Here is a 15,913-nt window from a genome sequence, read left to right on the forward strand (position 1 = left end):
AGTCCTATTAATTGTTAATTGAAAAACTTGACTTCTTGTTGTGTTTGGAACTTAAATCGTGGTTAGAATAATGGTTTTGCAAATTCAATCCTTGGTCGAACAAAAAAAAAAAAATCGAAAATAGAAAAGATTGTTGTTGTTTGGTGGATTTGAAGTTAGAATCAAGTTCCTTGTGGTCAAATCCATCTAAATCTCAAATTTGGGAGTGTTTGGAGGTGTCTTGGAAAATCACCGTTGAAGACCTTCAAGCTTTTTGAAGAACTCCAAATGGGTCATGGTGGTTGAGGTTAAATTGAAGGTTAATTCTTATTGGGCTTTGTTTTCTAGGTGAAAGGGAGTTTAGATCTAAAATTTGATGGAAAAATAAGTTGATTTGGAGGTGAATTGGATTTTGGGTGTTCTTCATATTCTTGAGCATCTTCATAGTGAGGAAGAAGACTAAAAAGGAAGTTTGATCCAAAGAAATTCACCCAAGTTGTGAAAAGTTATTTTTCTAGCCCCAAAAAGAAAGGTCCTAGGTTGAGTAGGCCCAATAGCTCAACAAAAATAAAAAAAAATGGGTCCAAAGTTCGAGAAAAACGTCACAGGATAGTGTGCATTGCATGTGAGCAACGCGTGTCACACTCGCGACGTGCCCCTAACGCGCGTGGGCTAAAAATTTTGGAAATGAAATTTTGCATTTTGGGCCCGCGACGCATGGCCAACACCTGAACATCAAAAAAAATTCAAAAATTTTTCTAGGTGTCCTAAATGGTTTGAATCTTTCCTAATCTATTTCCTTTGATCTTCCAAGCTAATTAACACTAGTAATTGATCTTACTTGTTGTTAACTAGTTCTTGAGTCCGAATTTCATTTCGTGCTAATTTCTTTTAAGCTTTTCTCGTTTATCTCGTTGAAACTTTATTGGCTCTTGTCCGTTTGCTTTGAGTCGGCCTTATTTCATCTAAACAAGAATCCATTCTTCCACAAATATTAGCAACCTTGTGAATTGATTTGGATTAGCGGTTCGTTGCCAATTTTGGAAGAACCTTTAGGTTGAGAGGTAAGCTTGAGTGCAAATACGAGTGACGTGGGAGACTTTACTACTAATCTTGTTTACTAGTTTTGTAGGCTCAAGAAGGAAAGTCATAAGGAGAGGATAAGGATGTCATCCACAGCTTCAGAATCTTGTGGTGACAATTTGGAGAGTTATACCTCTAATAGTAGAGGGTATGACTATGATAGTGATAGAGGCTAGGGGGAATATAGTATGACGTATGACGATGATGGTGAGCATCGCTATTTTTACAATGATTATGAAGACGATAGTGCTCATGGCCATGTAATAAAAATGGTCAATATGATCATGACCTATATAAGGGCGAAGAGTACTACTCCGGAGGTGAACATGAGACAAGTGGATCTCATGGGCCCTATGAAGACGATAAAGGAGTAGAGGAGCTTAATGAAGAGTCCTATGGTGAAGACGAGAGCTATGAAGGGCCTCATGCTACACACCATGGACGTAGAAGCGACTTGAGATATATTCCTTCCTCACACATACGTTATGAACCAATGGGTGAAGACTTGCATGAATTAGGAAATTGTGATGAATATGAACCTTACGGTTATGCGCTTTGTGGTGACTATGTCTATGAAGATAGTAATGTTGAACATGATAATTGTGAATAATCTTCTAGTGGCTATTCACAAATATTGAATTGTGATAGTTCCTATTCCAATAGAAATGGTATAAATGTGTGAGTTGGACCAAGTAGGAGTTGTCCTAAAAAAAGTAGAGGGTATACATTTCCTATTTCAAGAAATATAATGAATCAAGCTTCTTATCCTAATACGAAGATACCATGTTCTCAATATGGTTATGAAGTTGAAGGTAGGAGGAGGGAAGTATTGAAAGGTGATGGAAGTAGAAGAAATGCAAGGTCTCAAGTAAGAAATGACCTGGAGAGGTGAATTCTTGAGACAAAGGTAAACTTACTTGGTAGTGTGGGGTATGTCCTTGTGGTGGACGATTGTAGCTACGGCGACTACCTTGCACCTCAAGTGGTTAAGAACTAGTGTGTGATGAAACGAGACCCTTACTATGATCAAAGAGGGTACTTAGTTGATAGGATCGTAAAGGTGTTCTTTACCCATGGAAAATATCAAGATGAGGTTTGGTGTGGTGTACTTCCACTAGACAATTGTCACTTTTATTTGGGGAATCCTTAGTTCCAAGAACATAAGGTTTCCTATGGACAAGAATGGTACAAGTATGTAGTGTACAAATAATGGTGACCTCTCTTTTTACCCGTACTTCCTAAAGATGAAGCAATTGCAAGCAAAACTCGTCCTACGAAGAGTGGTCCCGAAATCTCACAATGGGCGAAGAAGAATTTAGAAGAGATTCACCTAATGATGGAACACTTATGCAAGGAACAAAAAATGAAGGTGAAGAAATCTAAGCCTTGTGAAGCGAATGAGGAAAGTAAAGTGGAGGGTTTACTTAACCCTTGCAAAGAAGTACTGGGGATTTGTCCCAACTCCCACGAAATTGAGAGAAAAAAGATCGAGTAAGGGAGCGAAAAGTGACAATTTTAGAGTCGAAAAAGGAGAGGTTGTGAGGAGTGATGTGAAGGAGTTGTCACAACCCCGTTCTTATCCTTGTAACTCTTCTTTCTTTTCTAGTTGCTCTAATGATGGTGCAGATATTCTTGGAAGCAAACCAAATGATGAACCTCAAACTTTGAAAGTTCCTGAAGTAGTTGAGAGCTTTCCGAAGAGCAAATGGGTTTCTAAGTTGAGAACCAGACAATAAAGAAGATACTTTGTGCACTTCAAGGTAAAATAGATAATCTTAAAACTCTGAATCTTGTGAATGAGCATGTTGACTTGAGTGTAGTGATAGCTTAGCCTTATGTGAGCTTAGTGAACCTTTACCATGTGTTGAGCTTAGATCTTCATTGATTGTTGACAATGTAGTTGATATGGGTGATCCAACACTAGTTGATCCTATTGATAACCATCTTGATTCTTCTTGTGAGATCAAGTTGTGTCCACCTAGTGTTGATCCCTATGATTTGCATGTTAATACATTATCATATAATTTGTTAGTTCACCCACTAGTTGATCCCAGCGATAACCGAGTTGACTCTTCTTGCAAGATCGATTTGAGTCCAACTAGTGTGGATGTTTGTGATGATCAATTTGATTTCTATGATAGTCCACTAATTGACAAACCTTGTGATGTGCTTATTGACCCTCAATTTAGTGATGATGTTAGTATTGTTACGGTTCGCCTTTACGCGGATGAGGCATAAAAGTTACTAGGAGGTTATTGGTACTCTAATTGGATTTAGTATTTTTTAGAATCGCCACCTAATGTATTATGGAAAACTATGAAAACCGGGTTTAAAGATTTTTTCAAAAATAAGTAAAAATCTTTTGGATCAAAGTTCGAGGTCAGGGTTCTGGTGATCCCCTAGGGAAGGTTTTACGCATCCTAGTATTAAAGATCCGTAGAATACAGTTGACCTACGAGCTTCAATATGTGATTGATGTACTTGTTTGTTTAAAAATGTTTAATTTCCCGCAAAACATGTCATTTTAATTTTTATTCATATCATGGCTTCCAAGAAAAAATTTGGCAAAATATCCCCTCAATAAAGGGGTTTTGATTTCAAAAAATCGCGTAAATGTTCAACTCACTTTGTTGCCGAACTAGGACACACTCGAAATTTCTCCCAAGTAGAGTCACTACTATTCTAGTCCTCACAAAATGAGTTTCGTATTTACGAGTTTTTATACGTATATATGTGAAAATATAGAGTATATCTCCGATTTTTGTGTGTGTGTATATATATATATATATATATATATATAAGTTTATCTCATTAATCCATTTTTATATTTTATTTTATTTTTATTTGAAGCTCATATAATTTTATGCTTAAGCGGGAGTTCGAACTTAGAACCTCAATATTTGTCCAATTTTTTAGTAGGAAAAAAAAAAGACCACAAATATGAAGAACATATAAAGACCACCCCAAAGGAAGGGCAATCCGCGCAATTTTTTGGATTTCTACAACCCACTTACCACTGGGCCTTAAAAGCCCATTCCAACAACTTACCATTTGACCCAGAAAGCCCATTCCAATATATCATTTGATCCCAAAGCTTCCAATTCCACATTGATCACACCAGGACAAACATGTAATTGTTGAACTACCAAATCTACAATTTTATGTTTTCTCTAAGAAGATATCACATAACTAATTAATTTTAGTGTATGCAGACATTAACCCAAAAAAAAAAAAAATTCAATCCATGAAAGAATTAAATTCAAATAAAGCCAAGATAAATCCACAACGAGTTATAGGTACAAGAAGCAAAGAACATCTTTAAAAAAAAAAAAAAAAAAAAAGTCTCACAAATGTTACAAGTCCTATTTGTAATCCTTGAATCTTAAAATGGGTGGGTTCTTCTCTTCCAATACTTCAATTGCCTTTTAGGTGTAAACTTTTTTCTTCAAAGTCTTCAACTTTTCAATTTTCTTCCTCTTACTCATCATTTTGCTCTCTTTTTTGCATGTTCTTTTGACACAATGTGTTTTCTTCATCATTGTCTTCTAGCTAATAACTAGATGGCGATGCCCGTGCTGCTCACGGGCCCAACGCTAAGATCTACACATCAAATGCAATTTAAATTTTCATTCCTTCAGATTAACAATTTTGATATGGTTTACAGCTTTAGCACAAGGAAAGAAAACTGCAGATGTCTGTATAAATGTTTATACTGAAGACATATGTTTCTCATCGTATCAGTCTGATGCTTCAATTGAATTATACTATATTTGCCTCCCAACAGAGCTAATATAAAAGGGATTTAACGAACCAAAATCAGCTTCATAGATTAGGAATATTGTCCAACTGCTACATATGAACTTATCAACATCATTGGAAGTGCCTGGAGGAACAATTCCATCTAAAGACACGTCTCACTTGCATAAAACTTGAAAAGATCAAATATCTCCACTCTTCAACTTCCAAAATATTCGTACCATACAAACAGCAAGATAGGGAAAATTGGAAGTCTATCAGCAAATGGTTATCAGATATTAAACAACATCTGAAATTATCAACAAAATGAAGGAACTCATACAATGGTGAAATGACTTGAACTTTTAGTAGAATTAGTAAACTGTAATGTTGCATAAAAAAAATTCTAATATACATCTGGAAAGCTGTTGAAAGAAACTCAACAATGCTACTGCATTTTAAATTTTTAATAGGCTAACAAATTAGAGGACTGCAAAAGAGTCCACGGATGATAACATTGTTTTGGCTGAATATACGCAGTTCTTCCCTTTCTTTCTAAATTCCATAAGTCAAACGCCATACAATCAAAATTTAGTCAGCAGTAACCAAAAGATGTCCTTTGGCAAGGCTTATAACCTTGAGGTAATTAAAGCTTCAGCTCCAAAACCACCTTATAGTTACATAGGCAATACCAGTACGAAAAGTATAACAGGACTTGTAAACCAACATAAGAGAAAAGAAAATTTACACATAATTAGGACCTAAAGAAATAAAACGTTACCCGAGTCTCATTTATGGGACACCTAATTCGTCGTTGGGTCTTCCTGATCTGCATTTTTACAACAAAGAAAAAAAAAATCAGCCACCACAATTTCTAATAAAATTTGCTAAAATTCATAGTTGAGAAGATTCCACTATCCATTGGATGTCACTTTTTCCCCTCATTCAGTCAGAATAACTTTCAAAATTCAAGTTTAAGAAGATTTTACCATCTATTCATAATCACCATTTTAACCATAAGTAAAAGCAATTTAGTTAAGAAGAATAGACCATTAAATTTTTTGATGGAAGATTCAGTCATTAATTCAAGTAGTCTTTTCCTAGAATTTAACTCAAGCAACTATTGTTTGCAAAAACTCAAATTCAAAAATTTAACACAAACCTATTAATTTGATTTGGTAAACTTGATCATGTCAAATAAAGAACAATGAAAGAATACTAGAAAACATAATGCCTTTGGCAATGTTTTGTGATAGAGGATCCGTGACCAAAAATTGTATTGCAATCTTTGAGGGTTATTTGTCCCTGTATTTTCCAACATCACTGACAACCCAAGCGGTATATCGGAAGAACACTGTTGGTGGTGGTAAACTGATAGAATGCTCCCAAATGTTCAGAAATCAACTGATATCTATGTCTATATTAACTAAAATCTCTTAGTGTTCTAAGGCTAGATAACTATGTCTACAATTTCAAACTACTATTTCAACTTTGATTTTTACTTACTTTCTTCAAAATAAAGCATAAACCACAATGAGAACTTTGTATAGTGAGAATATTAGCGTAGTGCTAGAGCTAGACTCAATGGAAAGAAGGGGAAGATTAACCGCAAGCATTTCGAGAAAATGCATATGCGAAGAAGTTCAATTTGGTCCTAGTTACATCATCAACTCAATGAAAAAATGAAAAATCTGAACATGGAACTCCAATATAATGACCAGTAGAATTCTTTTCCCTTAGTTCTATTATCCAAGATATAATGTTTTGAAGTCTAAGGCTAAATATGGAATTCAAAAAATTTTACCAAAATGAAACTATACTGCGTATATGAAAACTAAAGTTGAACAAACTAACCGAACTTCAGCTAGTAATCTTATTTCGTCAACTTTGAAACCTTATTTTATGTCTTATGCCATCAGTTTCCTTACAGGATACACGTAAACACCTCGGATTAATTACAAACACATAGTACAATATTACTTAATTCCCAAAAACAAAACAACAGCCTTGTAACATCTTGCATTACATGTTATTCGGATCTTGATGTTGAACTGTTTTCTGGAATCACATCCGTGCATTGTCACACGGCTTCTAGTATTCTGCATTCTCAATATATTGCATTTCTTGTGACAGAAATCTTTGACTTGAGTTGTCCAACTAAGCTCTTGTGATGAGTACTTTTGCATAACATTTTTTCCCTTTCAGTAGCTTTCCAGATTTTTACTTTCATTAAGAACCGGAACTATATATGTACTGTTGTTTAGAACAGTTCTTTTTCAAGGCCATTGATAGAGATGCAGCTTCTCAAAACCATGGGCTAATGTATTCACATTGACGATGCCCGTGGCCAAAAGGAACCAAAGTAACAAACTGTCACAAGAAGAAGAGTAGGAATAACATATAATTGATATTATAATATCAGGTACGTTGAGAAGATGCAGAAACACAAAATCGTCAAAATTCAGACTAAATTGAGTCAGAACAATGAACAGTAAATAAAAAAACCTTAGCTAAAGGAGTGATCAAACACAGATGGATTTAAAATCGAAATTTCTACATTAAAAAAATATGACGGAACGAATAAAGAACATGATGAATTGAAGACGAACAAAGAAGAGTTAAAAAAAAAAAAAAAAAATACCTAAAAGTTGCAGCAACACTCGGAGAAAGATGAGCATATATGATGAAAACCTTGGTATTAGAGAAAGGAAGGAGATGGACAACAGTTTGGATGAGCACAAATATGGACTTTCATGCCACGTATAATGATATAGTGGTTGCCAACCACGTGGATTAGAAAACTAAAATGACGAAAATAGCCTCTGCTATTGAAGCAGGCATATCGATCCTATTGGTAGACCCACTCTCCTATAATAGGTAAAATATATTTGAAGTTAAATATGGAAATTGTAAGTCCTATTAATTGTTAATTGAAAAACTTGACTTCTTGTTGTGTTTGGAACTTAAATCGTGGTTAGAATAATGGTTTTGCAAATTCAATCCTTGGTCGAACAAAAAAAAAAAATCGAAAATAGAAAAGATTGTTGTTGTTTGGTGGATTTGAAGTTAGAATCAAGTTCCTTGTGGTCAAATCCATCTAAATCTCGAATTTGGGAGTGTTTGGAGGTGTCTTGGAAAATCGTTGAAGACCTTCAAGCTTTTTGAAGAACTCCAAATGGGTCATGGTGGTTGAAGTTAAATTGAGAGAGAGAGAGGTTAATTCTTATTGGGCTTTGTTTTTGGGTGAAAGGGAGTTTAGATCTAAAATTTGATGGAAAAATAAGTTGATTTGGAGGTGAATTGGATTTTGGGTGTTCTTCACATTCTTGAGCATCTTTAGTGAGGAAGAAACTAAAAGGAAGTTTGATCCAAAGAAATTCACCAAGTTGTGAAAAGTTATTTTCTAGCCCCAAAAGAAAGGTCTAAGTTGAGTAGGCCCAATAGCTCAACAAAAATAAAAAAAATGGGTCAAAGTTGATAAAAACGTCACGGGATAGTGTGCATTGCATGTGAGCAACGCGTGTCACACTCGTGACGTGCCCCCTAACGCGTGGGGCTAAAAATTTGGAAATGAAATTTTGCATTTTGGGCCCACATGACGCATGGCCAACACCTGAACATCAAAAAAATTTCAAAATTTTCTAGGTGTCCTAAATGGTTTGAATCTTTCCTAATCTATTTCCTTTGATCTTCAAGCTAAGTAACACTTTAGTAATTGATCTTACTTGTTGTTAACTAGTTCTTAGTCGAATTTCATTTCGTGCTAATTTCTTTTAAGCTTTTCTCGTTTATCTCGTTGAAACTTTATTGGCTCTTATCCGTTTGCTTTGAGTCGGCCTTATTTCATCTAAACAGAATCCATTCTTCCACAAATATTACTTGACTTGTGAATTGATTTGGATTAGCGGTTCGTTCAATTTTGGAAGAACCTTTAGGTTGAGAGGTAAGCTTGAGTGCAAATACGAGTGACGTGGGAGACTTTACTACTAATCTTGTTTACTAGTTTTGTAGGCTCGAAGGAGGAAAGTCATAAGGAGAGGATAAGGATGTCATCCACGACTTGAATCTTGTGGTGACAATTTGGAGAGTTATACCTCTAATAGTAGAGGGTATGACTATTGTAGTGATGGAGGCTAGGGGGAATATAGTATGACGTATGACGATGATGGTGAGCATCGCTATTTTTACAATGATTATGAAGATGATGGTGCTCATGGCCATGTAATAAAAATGGTCAATATGATCATGACCTATATGAGGGCGAAGAGTACTACTCCGGAGGTGAATATGAGACAAGTGGATCTCATGGGCCCTATGAAGACGATAAAGGATTAGAGGAGTTTAATGAAGAGTCCTATGGTGAAGACGAGAGCTATGAAGGGCCTCATGCTACACACCATGGACATAGAAGCGACTTGAGATATATTCCTTCCTCACACATACGTTATGAACCAATGGGTGAAGACTTGCATGAATTAGGAAATTGTGATGAATATGAACCTTAGGGTTATGCGCTTTGTGGTGACTATGTCTATGAAGATAGTAATGTTGAACATGATAATTGTGAATAATCTTCTAGTGGCTATTCACAAATATTGAATTGTGATAGTTCCTATTCCAAGAGAAATGGTATAAATGTGTGAGTTGGACCAAGTAGGAGTTGTCCTAAAAAAAGTAGAGGGTATACATTTCCTATTTCAAGAAATATAATGAATCAAGCTTCTTATCCTAATACGAAGATACCATGTTCTCAATATGGTTATGAAGTTGAAGGTAGGAGGAGGGAAGTATTGAAAGGTGATGGAAGTAGAAGAAATGCAAGGTCTCAAGTAAGAAATGACCTGGAGAGGTGAATTCTTGAGACAAAGGTAAACTTACTTGGTAGTGTGGGGTATGTCCTTATGTTGGACGATTGTAGCTACGGCGACTACCTTGCACCTGAAGTGGTTAAGGCCTTGGGTACAGAGTGTGTGATGAAATGAGACCCTTACTATGATCAAAGAGGGTACTTAGTTGATAGGATCGTAAAGGTGTTCTTTACCCATGGAAAATATCAAGATGAGGTTTGGTGTGGTGTACTTCCACTAGACAATTGTCACTTTTATTTGGGGAATCCTTAGTTCCAAGAACATAAGGTTTCCTATGGACAAGAATGGTACAAGTATGTAGTGTACAAACAATGGTGACCTCTCTTTTTACCCGTACTTCCTAAAGATGAAGCAATTGCAAGCAAAACTCGTCGTACGGCCGAAATCCCACAATGGGCGAAGAAGAATTTAGAAGAGATTCACCTAATGATGGAACACTTATGCAAGGAACAAAAAATGAAGGTGAAGAAATCTAAGCCTTGTGAAGCGAATGAGGAAAGTAAAGTGGAGGGTTTACTTAACCCTTGCAAAGAAGTACTTGGGATTTGTCCCAACTCCCACGAAATTGAGAGAAAAAAGATTGAGAGGAGTAAGGGAGCGAAAAGTGACAATTTTAGAGTCGAAAAAGGAGAGGTTGTGAGGAGTGATGTGAAGGAGTTGTCACAACCCGTTCTTATCTTTGTAACTCCTCTTTCTTTTCTAGTTGCTCTAATGATGGTGCAGATATTCTTGGAAGCAAACCAAATGATGAACCTCAAACTTTGAAAGTTCCTGAGGTAGTTGAGAGCTTTCCGAAGGAGCAAATGGGCTTCTAAGTTGAGAACCACAATAAAGAAGATACTTTGTGTGCACTTCAAGGTAAAATAGATAATCTTAACACTCTGAATCTTGTGAATGAGCATGTTGACTTGAGTGTGAGTGATAGCTTAGCCTTATGTGAGCTTAGTGAACCTTTACCATGTGTTGAGCTTAGATCTTCATTGATTGTTGACAATGTAGTTGATATGGGTGATCCAACACTAGTTGATCCTATTGATAACCATCTTGATTCTTCTTGTGAGATCAAGTTGTGTCCACCTAGTGTTGATCCCTATGATTTGCATGTTAATACATTATCATATAATTTGTTAGTTCACCCACTAGTTGATCCCAGCGATAACCGAGTTGACTCTTCTTGCAAGATCGATTTGAGTCCAACTAGTGTGGATGTTTGTGATCATCAATTTGATTGCTATGATAGTCCACTAATTGACAAACCTTGTGATGTGCTTATTGACCCTCAATTTAGTGATGATGTTAGTATTGTTACGGTTCACTTTTACGCGGATGAGGCATAAAAGTTACTACGAGGTTATTGGTACTCTAATTGGATTTAGTATTTTTTAGAATCGCCACCTAATGTATTATGGAAAACTATGAAAACCGGTCTTAAAGATTTTTTCAAAAATAAGTAAAAATCTTTTGGATCAAAGTTCGAAGTCAGGGTTTTGGTGATCCCCTAGGGAAGGTTTTACGCACCCTAGTATTAAAGATCCGTAGAATACAGTTGATCTACGAGCTTCAATATGTGATTGATGTACTTGTTTGTTTAAAAATGTTTAATTTCCCGCAAAACATGTCATTTTAATTTTTATTCATATCATGGCTTCCAAGAAAAAATTTGGCAAAATATCCCCTCAATAAAGGGGTTTTGATTTCAAAAAATCCGCGTAAATGTTCAACTCACTTTGTTGCCGAACTAGGACACACTCGAAATTTCTCCCAAGTAGAGTCACTACTATTCTAGTCCTCACAAAATGAGTTTCGTATTTACGAGTTTTTATACATATATATGTGAAAATATAGAGTATACCTCCGATTTTTGTGTGTGTGTATGTATATGTATATGTGTGTGTGTGTGTATATATATATATATATATATATATATATATATATATATATATAAGTTTATCTCATTAATCCATTTTTATATTTTATTTTATTTTTATTTGAAGCTCATATAAGTCAAGCCTCATTCATGTCCAAAACCACTTTCCTTACCATGGTCCAAATAAAATTCTTTTTATTTTTTTGTCCTCTCAAATTTGGGTTTTGGCCTGAAATATCCCCTAGTTTGAAACTGAATTGGTCCAGATCCAATTGCTAATCCCAAGTTTATACCAAGTGAAAATTGTATCCATTTTTCAGTCCGTTTTCCATCAAAAAGAATCCGACTCTTTATCCAAAATTTATAAACGTTGGCCCAGTTTCTGACTAGTCTCTACGGCCCCAAAACACTTATTCATTTTTTTTCTCTTTATAAATTCCATTTAAGGGGTTGAAGGCCCAAAAACGCATAGCTTTCATCATTTCCTTTCCTTTAAAAAAATCTGTTTACTGGACCAAATTTGAACCAGATTTCCACTTTAAAACATACATCTTTTTGTCTTTTAGAAAGCACTTAATCTAGTTTTATGTATACACTTAGGAATTAGCCAAGTAAGAAAACATTTTTTGGGCGACTTGCCTAATTATACTACATTTTTCCTACATTCTAAGCATGCGTAAAGGGTTTCAATATTTACACATGTTTTACAAATACATTTACATCATGGAAATAAATAGGAAAGAGGAGAATTTAGGCTGGTGGGCCTACCTAAGACCGCCAGTTGCCTATTTTTTCCCATAGGTGGGCCTTCAAATGCAAATATTAGCTTCCTTTTTAATTTTCCAATGGACTCGATCAAGGAAAGAATGGTTGGGCCTCTGGCCTAACAGGTTTAATGCAAAGGCAGTCCAAATGGCCGAGGTCGAAATCACATAGCGCATAAAAGGGATAAAGATTAGTAAATGTCCAAGTATTTTAGAATTAAAGCATAGACAATACATTAAAGGGACAAGACAAACAGGTATGTATAACTAGGAAAATAGAAACTAGGAAAATGCCCACTATTCTAGGCCCAACTCAGATAAATAAAATAAAAAATAAAAAATAAAAAAAAGGACTCTAGGTCAAGATGGGCCACTTCAACAAAATCAAAGCACACTGGGCCAAGTATAAATTTAGACTCAGCGCACAAGAAGAAGTCCAGTAACAAATAGGGAGAGAAAAGGCCCAAGACCAAATAAACTTGCAACAGCCAACATCAAAATTTTATACAAATGATATACTTTGAGTATACATAAATACATTCAGTCTTATATCTATGAGAATATAGAATGAATGTTCTCTGTATACTTTGGCATATTACCCAATATATATGGAAGAAAATTAATGCATTAAGAAGAGATGAGAGAAAAAATTATTAAAGACTCTTTTTATACTCATGTGAGCCAATCAGTGACTGAATTAAAGCCCAAAACCAAAGAGCAAACAGACAAATTCATCAAATGACTCTCTTAAACAAAAAACTAAACGGACAATACTAAACTAATGATCCTACACCATCACCAGCCAACATATCATGATTTTACACACCTATGGAGCGATTAAAACAGCTCAAAAAGGGAAAGCTATTGCACATTTTTTCCTGATGTCACACAAGATCCAAGGAGTTTCCAGTAACCCCAAGCATGGTAGACACCAGGAACGGTTTGAGCTTTATCCCCAAGTGTTGTTTTGCCTCTCCACTTAAGTGTCAGGCTCACAATACTTTGAAAAATGAAGTGTGTAAAGGGGATCAACAAAAACAGCCTCCTAATTCATGTCTAGGCAGGTATTTTAACAAACTCAACTACATTATTCATTATTTATATCTCATTAAGTTCAAACAACACCTATGCAAAGTTTAAGTATTCCTATTGCTCAGTTAAGTCAAAAGCAAAGGATGAACCACAATTATGAATACATAACCAATATGTCCAATAGTATCAGCACTTAACTAATTCAAAGAGGCATTCTCCAAACAAACACCATAAAACTTACAAGTGAATTCAAGTAATGAATGATTAATCTCCAAAGAGAGAAAAAAAAATAGTCAAGAAAGGTCACACACAGGTCATCAAATAGGTAACAATTCCCAGAACTTGTACATTTCCAACAAAAGGCCAAGTCTTAAAATCAGTTTTCCCTTGTCAATATGAGAAAGTAGAACTGTTATATTCACTTAGTAAACCTTAATGCGTCCAAGTGGGTTGCCCAGATATCCATTTAATTATCTTTATAATGAACTAGCAAACACGGTTATTGGTCCAGCACTTCATGAGAGACAATCACTCATTAGTGACTAGGTTAAACCACTTAAGCCAAACAAAATGATAAAGCATGCCACATAGCAGGTTATTGATTGCTTAGATTAGTCTGCCCTGAGATTAATACAGTAGGTGAATTTGCCAAATAAAAGGTTTAATAGTCCTCAAAGATGTTCCAGTTTTTTAATCCACTAGTTCCAACTACAATTTGAGCACTTGTGCCAAAACACAAATTCTTAACACAAATAAGCAAACTAGAATCTAAAAGCATATTTTAATCCAAACAGATCAACTTCAATCCAAGACCCCTTTTTAAAACTCTTGTAATAGAAAAAAGAAGAATGCAACCAAGCACAAGGCTGAGTAAAAGAAAAATGACTAGATAAGCTAAGATTAAATACTTCACCTTAAGCAGTGTTCCAAAAAGAAGAATAACATGGTTTTAGTTTTAAACAAAGTTCTTTATTAGTCTTCAAACCCCTTTTGAAAAATAGGACTTAATCTGAAAAGTATTGCATATTCATTTATCCTTAAAATGTTGAGTGAATCAGACAAAGAGCACAAAAAACTGGACTCAGACAAGAAAAAAGACATAGCAGCTATTAAGGAACTAAGTTGAATCAAACATCAGGTAGGACCGGTTCTTAAACATGATAAAATACTCCAAACCTATTAAATGAGACTCATAAAACAATCAAATAAGGTGATGAACTTTAAACATGGTATGACCAACAACTTTGAATCCATCAGATATTCAAGCCTATCTACTACCCTTTTTAATTACTTAGGTAATAAACGTCACCTCACTTAATAGCATGTGACAATACCAAACCTTTCTCCTTTTTAGACTCAAATGATATGCACTTCTCAAACTTATGAACTAAAAAGTAATTCAGGTTCAACACCACAAACAATGTCATACTTAATTACATTTAAAGCCAACAGAATCCACAAGGTATAGTTTTTAACAGAACTGATCAAGACATGTTGCTTCATTCAACAGTAGATGATTTAGACTTAGTTAAGTCTTTGTAATTTTCATGGTTGACTCTTATCTAAACAAACTTATTTCATAAAAAAGGGACAAGCAGATTATAATTCAAGTCATCACTTCTTAATCAAAGGGCATATTAGCTAGTTAGTGTGATCTATATCCCAGCACATGTATGTCTAATAAGTTTAGATAGTTCATTAACAAGATATAAAGGTAAATAGAACATGATTAAACAGATCTTGAACTTTATCACTCATGACTGACTTGGAACTAAATAAACTCAACCAAGTTAAGAACTTTTAGACTGAATAAACTCATGACTAAATAGTTCTGAACAACAAAGATCGCATCTCAGATCAAGAAAAACGATAGCTTAAGAAGATTACTTCAAGATAATGACTATTAAAACATATTGTCTTCATAAATTAGTGATTAGTGATTCATGATCTAATCAAATGACTCATTAAGAAGCCCCTAAGGCCTACATAATCAACAAGTGGGTGCACACAGGCAAAATAACCACAGAACCAGATGAAACAATATTAAACTACAACTAACTAATATTACAAGACTAAAGACATTCTAAACAACCACAAACATCAAATACCAAATCATACCAACAACTAGAATGTAAATGACTGAAAATAAAATAAAGAAAGGAAGATTACCTCTTTGATGCGCAGCCCTAGTCGAGTGTTTGGAATTGGAAGTTTTAATCTCCCTTTCACCTCATAACTCAACCACAAAACAAACAAAAAAGACTCAAATTTTTTTAACTTGGGACTCAAGATCACAGTTTCAAAGCAAAGTTGCCAAAACTAGAGGATCAAGTCCTTTTTTTTTCGTGAATATATCTATATCTCCGAAAAGTCCTTCTTTGTTTGCAAAGTTGGGGTTCTATTTATAGAACCCTTAAATTATAAAAATCCTAAGTCCAAACGATGTGGGACTCTTCAGAATTTAACAATAACAACCATCATAAATCAAATCAACGGCTAAGAAAGCAAATACACAGATGAAGGGTCAAATTTAACCCCCAAAAAATCGATCTTATCAGTTCCTCATGAACCAATGGCAACCCAAG

The sequence above is a fragment of the Lycium ferocissimum genome, chromosome 10 (assembly GCF_029784015.1).
Source record: "Lycium ferocissimum isolate CSIRO_LF1 chromosome 10, AGI_CSIRO_Lferr_CH_V1, whole genome shotgun sequence".
NCBI lineage: Eukaryota > Viridiplantae > Streptophyta > Magnoliopsida > Solanales > Solanaceae > Lycium > Lycium ferocissimum.